Source organism: Mobula birostris, chromosome 6 (assembly GCF_030028105.1).
Source record: "Mobula birostris isolate sMobBir1 chromosome 6, sMobBir1.hap1, whole genome shotgun sequence".
NCBI lineage: Eukaryota > Metazoa > Chordata > Chondrichthyes > Myliobatiformes > Myliobatidae > Mobula > Mobula birostris.
The window spans coordinates 79,768,013-79,781,274 of NC_092375.1; the positions used below are offsets into that span (position 1 = coordinate 79,768,013).

Below are 13,262 nucleotides of genomic sequence, written 5' to 3' on the forward strand. Positions count from 1 at the left end.
AAAAACTTACCCCTGACATCTCCTCTGTATCTACTTCCAAGCACCTTAAAACTGTGCCCTCTTGTGTTAGCCATTTCAGCCCTGGGAAAAAGCTTCTGACTATCCACACGATCAATGCCTCTCATCATCTTATACACCTCTATCAGGTCACCTCTCATCCTCCACAGCTCCAAGGAGAAAAGGCTGAGTTCACTCAGCCTATTCTCATAAGGCATGCTCGCCAATCCAGGCAACATCCTTGTAAATCTCCTCTACACCCTTTCTATAGTTTCCACATCCTTCCTGTAGTGAGGTGACCAGAACTGAGCACGGTACTCCAAGTGGGGTCTGACCAGGGTTCTATGTAGCTGCAACATTACCTCCCAGCTCTTAAACTCAATCCCATGGTTCATGAAGGCCAATGCACCGTATGCCTTCTTAACCACAGAGTCAACCTGCGCAGCAGCTTTGAGTGTCCTATGGACTCGGACCCCAAGATCCCTCTGATCCTCCACACTGCCAAGAGTCTTACCATTAATACTACATTCTGCCATCATATTTGACCTACCAAAATGAACCACCTCACAATTATCTGGGTTGAACTCCATCTGCCACTTCACAGCCCAGTTTTGCATCCTATTGATGTCCCACTGTAACCTCTGACAGCCCTCCACACTATCCACAACAACCCCCAGCCTTTGTGTCATCAGCAAATTTACTAGCCCATCCCTCCACTTCCTCATCTACAAACATGTAGGTCATTTATAAAAATCACAAAGAGTAAGGGTCGCAGAACAGATCCCTGAGGCACACTACTGGTCATCGACCTCCATGCAGAATATGACCCGTCTACAGCCACTCTTGCCTTCTTTGGGCAAACCAGTTCTGGATCCACAAAGCAATGTCCCCTTGGATCCCATACCTCCTTACTTTCTCAATAAGCCTTGCATGGGGGACCTTATCAAATGCCTTGCTGAAATCCATATACATCTACTGCTCTACCTTCATCAATGTGGTCAGTCACATCCTCAAAAAATTCAATCGGGCTTGTAAGGCACAACCTGCCTTTGACAAAGCCATGCTGACTATTCCTAATCATATTATACCTCTCCAAATTTTCATAAATCCTGCCTCTCAGGACCTTCTCCATCAACTTACCAACCACTTAAGTAAGACTCATGGTCTATAATTTCCTGGGCTATCTCTACTCCCTTTCTTGAACAAGGAAACAATATCTGCAACCCTCTCATTCTTCAGAACCTCTCCTATCCCCATTGATGATGCAAGGATCATTGCCAGAGGCTCAGCAATCTCCTCCCTCACCTCCCACCATAGCCTGGGGTACATCTTGTCCAGTCCCAGATCCTTATCCAACTTGATGCTTTCCAAAAGCTCCAGCACATCCTCTTTCTTAATGTCTATATGTTCAAGCTTTTCAATCCGCTGTAAGTCATCCCTTCAAGCACCAAGGTCCTTTTCTGTAGTGAATACTGAAGCAAAGTATTCATTAAGTACCTCTGCTATCTCATCTGGTTCCATACACACTTTTCCACTGTCACATTTGATTGGTCCTATTCTCTCATGTCTTATCCTCTTGCTGTTCACATACTTGTAGAATGCCTTGGTAGTTTCCTTAACCTGCTCACCAAGGCCTTCTCATGATCCTTCTGGCTTTCCAACTTTCATTCTTAAGCTCCTTCCTGCTAGTTTTATAATCTTCTAGATCTCTATCATTACCTAGTTTTTTGAACCTTTCATAAGCTTTTTCCTTTTTCACTAGATTTTCAACTGCCTTTGTACACCATGGTTCCTGTACCCTACCATCCTTTCCCTGTCTCAATAGAATGTACCTATGCAGAACACCACGCAAATATCCCCTGAACATTTGCCACATTTTTGCCGTGCATTTTCCTAAGAACACCTGTTCCCAATTTATGCTTCCAATTCTCAGCCTGATAGCTTCATATTTCCCCTTACTCCAATTAAACACTTTCCTAACTTGTTTGTTCCTATCCCTCTCCAAAGCTATGGTAAAGGAGATAGAATTGTGATCTCTATCTCCTATATGCTCTCCCACTGAGAGACCTGACATCTGACCAGGTTCATTTCCCAATACCAGATCAAGTACATCCTCTCCTCTTGTAGGCTTATCTACATGTTGTGTCAGGAAACCGTCCTGAACACACCTAACAAACTCTACCCCATCTAAACCCCTTGCTCTAGGGAGATGCCAATCAATAATTGGGAAATTAAAATCTCCCACCACAACATCTCTGTTATTATTAGACCTTTCCAGAATCTGTCTCCCTATCTGCTCCTTGATGTCCCTGTTACTATTGGGTGGTCTATAAAAAACACCCAGTAGAGCTATTGACGCCTTCCAGTTTCTAACTTCCACCAACGGAGACTCAATAGGCAACTCCTCCATGACTTTCTCCTTTTCTGCAGCCGTGACACTATCTCTGATCGGCAGTGCCACGCCCCCACCTCTTTTGCCTCCCTCCCTGTCCTTTCTAAAACATCTACAGCCTGGCACTCTAAGTAACCATTCCTGCCCTTGGGCCATCCAAGTCTCTGTAATGGCCACAACATCATAGCTCCAAATACTGATCCATGCTCTAAGCTCATCGGCTTTGTTCATGATGCCTCTTGCATAAAATAGACACATCTCGAACCATCGGTCTGAGCACATCTCTTCTCTATCACCTGCCTATCCTCCCTCTCACGCTGTCTACAAGCTTTCTCTATTTGTGAGCCAACCACCCCTTCCTCCGTCTCTTCAGTTCAGTTCTCACCCCCCAGCATTCCTAGTTTAAACTCTCCCCAACAGTCTTCGCAAATCTCCCTGCCAGGATATTGGTCCCGCTCGGATTCAAGTGCAAACCATCCTTTTTGTACAGGCACGCCTGCCCCAAAAGAGGTCCCAATGATCCAGAAATCTGAATCCCTGACCCCTGCTCCAATCCCTCCGCCACACATTTATCCTACACCTCACTCTTTTTCTCTACTCACTGTCACGTGGCACAGGCAGTAATCCCGAGATTACTACCTTTGAGGTCTTGCTTCTCAACTTCCTTCCTAACCCCCTGTAACCTCCACATTGTCCCAGTTAAAGTGGTGTCTGTCTTGGTCTTCATGTATTCTTGGTGGTCTTGAATTCCTGCTGCATTCTCACGGAATGAGACGATTAATGGAGTCACAGTTAAAAGGACCGTACTGAAATGCTTCTGTGCCAGGAGCCTGGCATGAAACCAGCAACAAAGGACCCACAAGTCAATTTGGAGAAGATACCCCATTAGGTTTGGTGCTGAGAAGTTTGGGAAAAGTGGGGTGGCCACTGAGTGCAGAGTAGCTGCCATCTCCCCACAGCTAGAGGTTTCTCAGTGGTAACAAGATTGAGATTGTAGGAGCTGAGTGTTTTGTCCATGCACGGAGTAGCTGCAACAGTCCAAGCAATGACCAGTCCTTACTATGTTGCTCTGATCACCACATCTCATCCGAGAGACCGCTACTACTCACCCTAGACCAGGCAACACTAGCTTTCGCTGCCGGTTGTGGGCTTTTCGTTGTCACAAGAGCCCCAATAGAAGGCAGCATTCTGTACAGGATTTCCAGCACAGCAGCACACAGCCCTTTTCTTAAAGTCCGTTGGATGGTCCTGTGGATGTTCACAAGAGCACACTACAACACACTACACACTGTTGGCACTTGTGTAGGAGCAGGCTTCTTACATGGAAGCTTGTGAGATCTGCCTTCGTAATATACTGTAATTGTTACCACAACGCCAAGTCTTTAATAGGATGTAAAGTGTTTTGGGATAAATCAAAATTAGGTTTACTATCACTGTCTTATAAAACATATTGTTTTGCAGCAGCTGTACAGTGCAGAAATACAAAAGATAGATAGATACTTTATTGATCCCAACGGAAATTACAGAGTCATAGTAGCATTACAAGTGCTCAGGTATACAAATATACAAATATTAGAAGAGAAGTAAGAAAGAATAAAAAATAAGTTACATCAAACAGTCTAACGGGGGTGGGGGGGGGGTGCAGGTCATCACTTCCTTAGCTATAGGTTGATTCATTATAGAGCCTAATGGCTAAGGGTAAGAATAACCCCATACAATGCTCTTTGGAGGAATAAAAGTGCTCCTCTGTTCAACCAGGGTAGCATGTAGAGGGTGAGAAACATTGCCCAGAACTGCCAGGATCTTCTGTAGGGTCCTTTGTTCTACCACAGCTTCCTGCATGTTCGGTTTGACTCCTTTAACAGAGCCAGCCTTTCTAATCAGTTCATTGAGCTTGTTGGCATCGCCGGTGTTGATGCCATCGCCCCAGCACACCACTGCATAGAAGATTGTACTGGCGATAACAGACTGGTAGAACATGTGAAGGAGAGGCCTGCACACTCCAAAGGACCTCAGTCCCCTCAGGAAGTCGAGTCTATCATCCAGGTTCACCTCCAGGTACTCGTAGGTCCTCACCACATCCACATCCTCACCACCCATAGTTAAAGGTAGTAGTGAGGGTTAGTCTTCCTGAAGTCCACCACCATCTCCTTTGTCTTGTTGAGCTGCAGATGACTCAGACTGCACCATTTGACAAAGTCCTCCATTATCCTCCTGTCCTCCCTTTATACACCCAACTATTGCGGAGTCATCAGAGAATTTCTGCAGATGACATGTCTCAGAGTTGTATCTAAAGTCCAAGGTGTACAAGGTAAACAGGAAGGGAGTCAATACAGTCCCCCGTTGGGCCCCAGTGCTGTTTATAGCATGGCTGACACACAGCTCTAAAGCTGTACAAACTGTGGTCTGCCAGTCAGGTAGTCCATTATCCAGGATACAATGGAAGTGCCAACCTGAATAGCACAGAGCTTTTCCCCCAGCAATGAGGGCTGTATAATATTGAAGGCACTAGAATATTAAAAAAAACATGATCCTCACAGTGCTGTCCTGCTTATCCAAATGGGAGTAGGCTCTGTTCAGCAGGTAGATGACAGCATTGTTGTCTCCAACGTGCTCCTGGTAGGCAGACTGCACTGGATCAAGGAGATGGAAGAGAGCCTGATGTGAGAGGTCAGGGCCACTGGACAGTAGTCATTCAAGACTTTTGGTTGGCCCTTCTTGGGTATTGGGACCATACATGATGTTTTCCACACAGTAGGGATCTTTTCCAGGCTGAGACTCAGACTGAAAATGCACTGAGAGCTCCACACAGCTGCTCAGCACATTCCTTCAGGGCCTTGGGGTTCACACCTTCCGGTCCCAATGCTTTGCCCATGTCTGAGTTTCCCCAGAGCCCTTCTCACCTACTCAGTAGTGAAGGTGAGTCTATGATGACTGGGGAGTTAGTGGAAGGAGGGGGCTGGGGGAGGTGAAGATTGGGACAATGGCAGTTAGCTTGTGCAGGTGTGATGGTAGGTGCAGGGCAAGAAATGGATGTAGACAGTGTTAGCCTGTGTTGAACTGGAGGGGAGGCATTGGTTCTGAAGGAATATTGGGTGCCTCAACACCTGGACTGGAGTGCTGAGCGGCATGTTAACAGGAGGGCAATTGTCGAACCTATTGAAGAATTGGTTTTACTCATTAGCCCATTCATGGCTGCATTCCGAGGCTCTACAGCTAGATTGATTGAAGCCGGTGATGTTCTTCATGCCTCTCCATGCCTGCTGTGTGCTACTCTGCCCAAGCTTGTTCTCCAGCTCTCTCCTGTATTCCACTTTAGCCACCTTGATCTTCTCCTTTCGCTCCCTCTGCATATGTTTCAATTCCTCTCTGTCTCCTGATATAAAGGCTCTCTTTTTGTGGTTGAGAAGAGCCTTCAGGTGACCCATGGTTTGTTGTTAGGGAAGCAGTGAACAGTCCTTTATGGTATTACGGTGTCCACACAGGAGTTGATGTAGTCAGTGATGCAATCAGTAAGTCCATTAATGTCCTCCCCATATGGTTCACAAAATACATTCCAATCAGTAATCTCACAGCAGCCCTTCATGGCCTCGATGGCCTCTGGAGACTATTTCTTTATTGTCTTGGGGGTAACTAGCTGTGGCTGTACCTTGGGCTTATATAAGGGCATGAGGTAAACCAGATTATGATCTGATCTTCCAAGTGGGGTAGGGCTGTGGAGCTGTATGCATCTTTAACGCTTGCATACAAGAGGTCCAGTGGTTTATTTTCTCTTGTATGACATTTGACAAACTGATTGAAGGTGGGTAGGGTTGTCGAGAGAGAAACATGATTGAAGTCTCCCGATACCACAATGAAAGCATTGGAATGCAGAGTCTGGAGTCTCGTGATGGTAGTGTGTATGATGTCACACACAGTGTCGGGAAGGCGGAGTGTAGACAACAAGCAATATGGCACGGCTGAATTCGCGTGGTAGGTAATACAGATGCAAACTCACAGCAAGCACTTCGATGTCTGGACTGCAGATTTGTTCTTAATTACTGTAAATTAGAAAATTAGTAAGTGTAAATAAAAGGAATAATGAGTAGTGTTCATGGGTTCATGGGCCATTCAAAAATCTGATCACAGAAGGGAAGAAGCTCTCCCTAAATCATTCAGTGTGGGTTCTGTAACTCCTCGATGATGGTAATAATGAGAAGAGGCCATGTCCAGGATGGTTAGGTTTATTAGTGATGGATCCTGCCTTCTTGAGGCATCGCTGCCCAAAGATGTCCTCAGTGGTGGAGAGGGTTGCATTTATAACGGAACTGACTGAGTCAACAGCCTTGTGCAACCTCTTGTGATCCTGAACATTGGAGCCTGGAATGTGTTGTCTCGACTTCCCCTTCTTAAATTCCACAATCAGTTCCTTAGCTTTGAGTGCAGGATTGTTGTTGCGGCACCACTCAACCAGCCAAGCTATCTCACTCCTGTACGCCTCCTTGTCACCATCAGAGATTTTACCAACAACGGTGCTGTCATCTGCAAATTTATAAATGGTGATTGAGCTGTGCTTAGCCTCACAGTCGTGGGTTTAGAGATAGTAGAGCAGCAGACTAAGCATGCATCCTTAAGGTGCGTCTGTGTGAATTGTCAGCAAGGAGGAAATGTTCTCACCAATCCATACTGAATGTGTTGTCCCCATGAGGATCCTGTTGCAGGGGGAGGAACAGAGGCCCAAGTTTATAAGCTTAGTGATTAATGATGAGGGGATGGCGATGTTGAACACTGAGCTGAGATCAATAAACAGCAACCTGCTATATGCTTTGCTCGTGTCTGGGTGCTCCAAATCAGAGCGGAGAGCCAGTGAGACAGGGTCTGTTGTGGACCTTTTACTGTGCTTGGCAAATTGCAGTGGGTCCAGGCCCTTGCTCTTGCTGGAGTTAATTCTAGCCACGACCAATCTTTTAAAGCACAAAGCACTTTGTCAAGTAGATGTGAGTGGTACTGGGTGTTAGGTAGCTCACCCTGCTTGTCTTGGGCACCAGTCTAATCAATACTCTTTTGAAGCAATTGTAAACATCAGACCACAGCAGTGAGAGGTTGACGGTATCCTTGAATACTGCAGCCAGCAGCTAGGCACAGATTTTCAGTACCCGACCAGGTAAATTATCACAGACTGACACCTTGCGAGAGTAAACCCTCTTGAAGAACGTTCTGACAGAGATCACAGGGTCACTGTGTGCTGTTACGATTTTCACAGGTGTAATGTCATTCTCCCTTTCAAAGTGTGCATAAAAGATGTTGAGCTCATTGTCGAGTTATGCATCACTGCCATCTATGCTGATAGGTTTTGCCTTGCTGGAAGTAGAATCAGCCTTGTTATCACTGACATATGTCATGAAATTTGTTATGTGGCAGCAGTACAGAGCAAGGTATTTAAAATTTTTACTACTAGTCTCAAAATCAAATAAATAAATAGATAAGTTGCAAAAGATGAATAATGAGTAAGTGTTCATGGACCTTTCAGACATCTGATGGCAGAGGGGAAGAAACCTTTCCTAAAATGTTGAGTGTAGGTCTTCAGGCTGCCTGATAAGACCATAACACTATAAGATATAGGAGCAGAATTAGGCCATTTAGCCCATCGAGTCTGCTCCACCGTTTCATTATGGCTGATCCATTATTCCTCTCAGCACCAACTTCCTGCCTTTTCCCCATATCCCTTCATGCCCTGACTAATCAAGTATCTATCAACCTCTGCCTTAAATATTCATAAATACTTGGCCTCCACAGCTGTCTGTGGCAACGAATTCCACAGATTCACTGTTCTCTGGCTAAGGAAATTCTTCCTCACCTCCATTCTAAAAGGATGCCCCTCCTATTCTGAGGCTGTGTCCTCTGGTCTTAGACTCTCCCACCACACGAAACAACCTCTCCACATCCACTCTATCAAAAGACCTTTCAATTAGGTCACCTTTCATTCTTCTAAATTCTAATGAATACAAGCCCAGAGCCATCATACGCTCTTCATATGACAAGCCTTTCAATCCTGGAATCATTTTCATGAACCTCCTTTGAACCCCCTCCAATGGCAGCACATCCTTTCTAAGATAAGGGGCCAAAAACTGCTCACAATAATCCAAGTGAGGCCTCACCAGTGCTTTATAAAGCCTCAACATTGCATCCTTGTTTTTATATTCTATTCCTCTTGAAATGAATGCTAACATCACATTACCTTCCTCACCACAGACTCAACCTGCAAATTAACCTTTAGGGAATCCTGCACAAGGACCTCCAAGTTCCTTTGCACCTCAGTTTTTTGTATTTCTCTCCATTTAGAGAATAGTCAACCCTTTCATTTCTTCTACCGAAGTGCATAACCATATACTTCCCAACACTGTATTCCATCTGCCATTTCTTTGCCCGTTCTCCTAATCTGTTTAAGTCCTTCTGTAACCTCTCTACTCCTCAAAGCTACCTGCACCCCCATCTATCTTCTTATCATCTGCAAACTTTGCAACAAAACCATCAATTCCATCATCCATAATGTAAAAAGGAGCGGTCTTAACACAGGCCCCCGTGGAACACTGCTAGTCACCAGCAGCCAATCAGAAAAGGTTCCCTTTATTCCTGTTCTTTGCCTCTTGCCAATTAGCTACTGATTTATCCATTCTAGTATCTTTCCTGTAATACCATGGGCTCTCAACTTGTTAAGTAGCCTCATGAGTGGCTCCTTGTCAAAGGCCTTCTGAAAACCAAATTACACATCAATCAATTCTCCTCTGTCTATCCTGCTTATCACTTCTTCAAACAATTCCAACAAAATAGTCAGGCAAGATTTTCCCTTGAGGAAACCATGCTGACTACAGCATATTTTATCATGTGCCTCCAAGTACTCTGACACCACATTCTAAACAATCGACTCCAACATCTTCCCAACCACTGAGGTCAGACTAACTGGCCTATAGTTTCCTTTCTTCTGCCTTCCTCCCTTCTTGAAGATTAAAGTGACTTTTGCAATTTTTGAGTCTTCGGGAACCATTCCAGAATCTAGTGATTTCTGTAAGATCATTACTATTGCCTCCACAATCTCTTCCGCCATCTCTGTCAGAACCCTGGGTGTATACCATCTGTTCCTGATGATTTATCTACACTCAGGCCTTTCAGTTTCCCAGGAACTTGTTACCTAGTAATGGCAATCTGCACACTTCATGACCCCTGACACTCTGGAGCTTCTGCCATACTGCAAGTGGCTTCCACAGTGAACATTGATGCAAAATACCCATTCAGCTTGTCTGCAATTTCCTTGTCCCCCATTACTACCTCTCCAGTACTGTTTTCCAGTGGTCTGATATCCACTCTCACCCCTCTTTTACACTTTGATGTATCTGAAGAAACATTTAGTATCCTCTAATATTATAGGCTAGCTTACTTTCATATTCCATATTTTCCTTAATGACTTTTTTAGTTGCCTTCTGTTGGTTTTTAAAATCTTCCCAATCCTCTAACTAATTTTTGCTCTATTATATGCCCTCTCTTTGGCTTTTATGTTGGCTTTGACTTCTCTTGCTAGTCATGATTATGCCATCTTGGCTCTAGAATACTTCTGTCTTTTTGGGATGTATGTATCCTGTGCCTTCTAAATTGCTTCCAGAAATTTCAGCTATTGCTGCTCTGCAATCATCCGTGTCAGTGTTCTTTTCCAAACAATTTTGGCCAATTCCTCTCTCATGCCTCTGTAATTTCCTTTAATCCGCTGCATTACTGATACATTTGACTTTAGCTTTCATTCTCAAAATTCAGGGTGAATTCAATCATATTATGATCACTTTCCCCTAAGGGTTCTTTGACCTTAAGCTGTCTAACCTTTTCCAGTTCATTGCACAACATCCATTCCAGAATAGTTGGTCCCCTATCTTGCTCAACAATGAGCTACTCCAAGAAGTCATCTCATAGGCATTTTAGAAATTCCCCCTCTTGGGATCCAGTACTAATCTGATTTTCTCAACCTACCTACATATTGAAATCCCCCAAGACTATTGTAATATTCTATCTCTTGTTGTAATTTGTAGACCACATCCTTGCTTCTGTTTGGGGGTTTGTATATAACTCCCATCAGGACACTTGGGTTGGGTTGCAAGTGTAGATCCCCTTTAAGAAGGTCGGCTGGTGGCGCAGTGAGATCAGCGCTGGGCTTGAGAACGGAGGCTCCCGAGTTCGATCCAGTGACAGACCACTCCTGAGTGCGCTCTCCATCCGTGCCGGTTGATGTCAAGCTCGCAACTAGACCTCGTAAAAAAAAACACTGCCTCCTCCAGTTTAAATTCCCACGCAGAATATTGTGGAGGATCAAATACCCAGTACCCAATACCCCAAAACAGAGGTGGGGATGCTGCGCTGGTCTACAGGTGCAGCTGAAATGCAGAGGCCTTAGACTTCCACGCATGACTGTTCTGCTGGCGAATGAACGTACAGTCTCTGGAAAATAAAAATGAAGACTTCAGAGCAAGATTGCTGTACTAGAGGTACATCAGGGACTGTTGTGTGCTCTGCTTTAAGGAAACATGGCTCACACCAGCCATTTTGGATGCAGTACCCCAGTCTGATGGTTTTACGATTCTCTGCAAAAACAAGACAGCTCAGTGTTTTAAAGGCAGTGTGGGCGGAGTATGCTCATCCTGGTGCACAAACGTAATGGATCTGTCTCACTCCTGCTCACCCAACCTGGAATATCTAGCAGTCAAATGTTATCTATCTTATCAGCCAGGTGAGTTTACCACCATCATCTTGGTAACAGTGTACATTCCACCTCAGACAGGGTCTGGAGGAGCTGAGCAATATAATCAGCAGGCATGAAACTGCACACCCTAATGCCTTCCCTATCATTGAAGGAGATTTCAACCAGACCAGCTTAAAGAGGTCTCTGAACAACTACCACCGACATATCACCTGTGGAACCAGAAGAGCCAGCACACTTGACCACTGTTATACCACCATTAAGAATGCATACCATGCCATCCCATGCCTGCACTTTGGAAAGTCCAATCACCTGGCTGTATTTCTACTCCCAGCGTTATAGGCAGAGACTAAAGACCACAGCACCAGTGGTGAGGACCAGAAGGTATGGTCAAGGAAGGCGGAGGAGCACCTATAGGGCTGCTTTGAGTTAGTGGTCTGGACAATATTCAGGCAACATATCCTGCTAAAGGCTTATGACCTGTTTTTAAACACCACTAATAATAAAAAGAGATTTAAACATCATTCGGATAGATAGAAGTAATTATTTTTTAAAAATTAAAAAACATTAAATACCAGAAATTAAATAAAATATTGTTACATTTAACGTTAAGCCACAATAGTGCTGCTGTCAGAGCACCACCATTGACCCAGGAGCATCTCTAACTTTGGGTGCTGCTTGTGATCACGTGGCTTTCCTCTGGGTACTCCACATTCCTCCAATAGTCCAAAGGTGTGCAATTTGGTATGTTAATTGACCATTGTAGCATGCCCCTCATGTGAAAGTGAGTGGTAGAATCAGATCTCTGGTTCTTCTGTGATTCTTAGTTTAAATGCACAGGCATGGAAGTGGGATATACCAGACAGCCAGTGGTTCTCTGGTGAACTGCTGCATAAAGGTAACAATACACCCATTACAGCAACTCAGTACTTTCCTAGATGTTGAAAGCAGAGGGTAGGCATCCAATCTGCAATACCTTTTTACTATCTGCTAGTCATCAGTGATTTGTGAGCAAATAATGTCAGGCTTGTAGATTTGCCGTGATTATGGTGTGCTTTCCACCACTTTCCTATTTCCATGGTAACCTGCATTTACTGTGCACCAATTTCTCTGCATTACAACAACAGCATTCTCAACACCATTCCAAAGGATTTCCACCTGTCTTTAGTTGCACCTGGATTTCCTTCATTTTCCCCATCGCTGCTGAATGGGTCTGCCTGAGAAGAGCATGTGCAATTCAGGTACATCTTTTGCCTTGCTGGTTTTAGACTGAACAGTGAAGGGAAGTGACAAATGAGTATTGATTTGAGGCTTGTCATTTGTTTCAGCAGTGATGAAGTGAAGCTTGAAACCTTTTGACTCAGGTTTAGAGAACTACCCTCTGAGACAAACTGATAAAAATTATTTTCTTCTATCTTAAAATTCTTCATTATTGTTTTCAAATCTCCCTATGGCTTCCCTCTATTAACTCCCACAGTTCCCGGCAGTAGTTCGCAGTCTATTTTTTTTTGTTCAACCTCACCAAACTTCAGCCTTATCTTCCTTACATCCTAAAATCACTCTATGAACCTCTCTATCTTGCTATCAGTTGTACTGTGGAACGGCAGGTTGAATTAGCAAAATGAAACAGGATCATGGGTGTTTTTGTTCAAGAGCCTGCTACTGTAAAGCTCTAAGGTACTCAAGCTATAGAATAGGAGTTGCATACCTAGTTCACTAAAAGCTATTCCTTTGTGAATTCTCCCATCATTGATGGTGCAGCCGAAATCACCTAAGCTGATTGTCTGCAGCATGATGGAAGAGGGGAGAGAGTCAAAGTGAAATGGGAGCAAGATCAGATTATTTGAGAGTGGGTAGTGTTATAAATGCTTACTGGATCTCAATAAGGTTCTGGTTTGTAAATGGGAGTAGTCTAAATTCGTCATTGTGAGAGGAGGGTGAGGGTTGCGGTAGAGATTGCAGTGAGGGTAGTAAGAGTTTGGGTGGAAATTGGTCAGGGCAGAGGGGGAGTGGTCAAGGATTAGGCTAGCTTGGGGTAAAGTAAAGGTTAGGATAAAGATTGGTGATTAGAGGGGAAGATGGCATTGGGGCCCTTGTAAGTATAGGACTAGGAACTGGGAGATGTGTAACTTTTTCTTCAGGAAGACATATTTG

The 13,262-nt window shown here is 44.4% G+C and overlaps 1 protein-coding gene across 2 annotated transcripts in view; it reads left to right on the forward strand.

Moving 5' to 3' along the window:
- The window catches only part of LOC140199132 (actin remodeling regulator NHS-like), a 467,573-nt gene that overhangs the window by 391,321 nt on the left and 62,990 nt on the right, over window positions 1–13,262 (forward strand). The gene's annotated exons all lie outside the window — the stretch shown is intronic.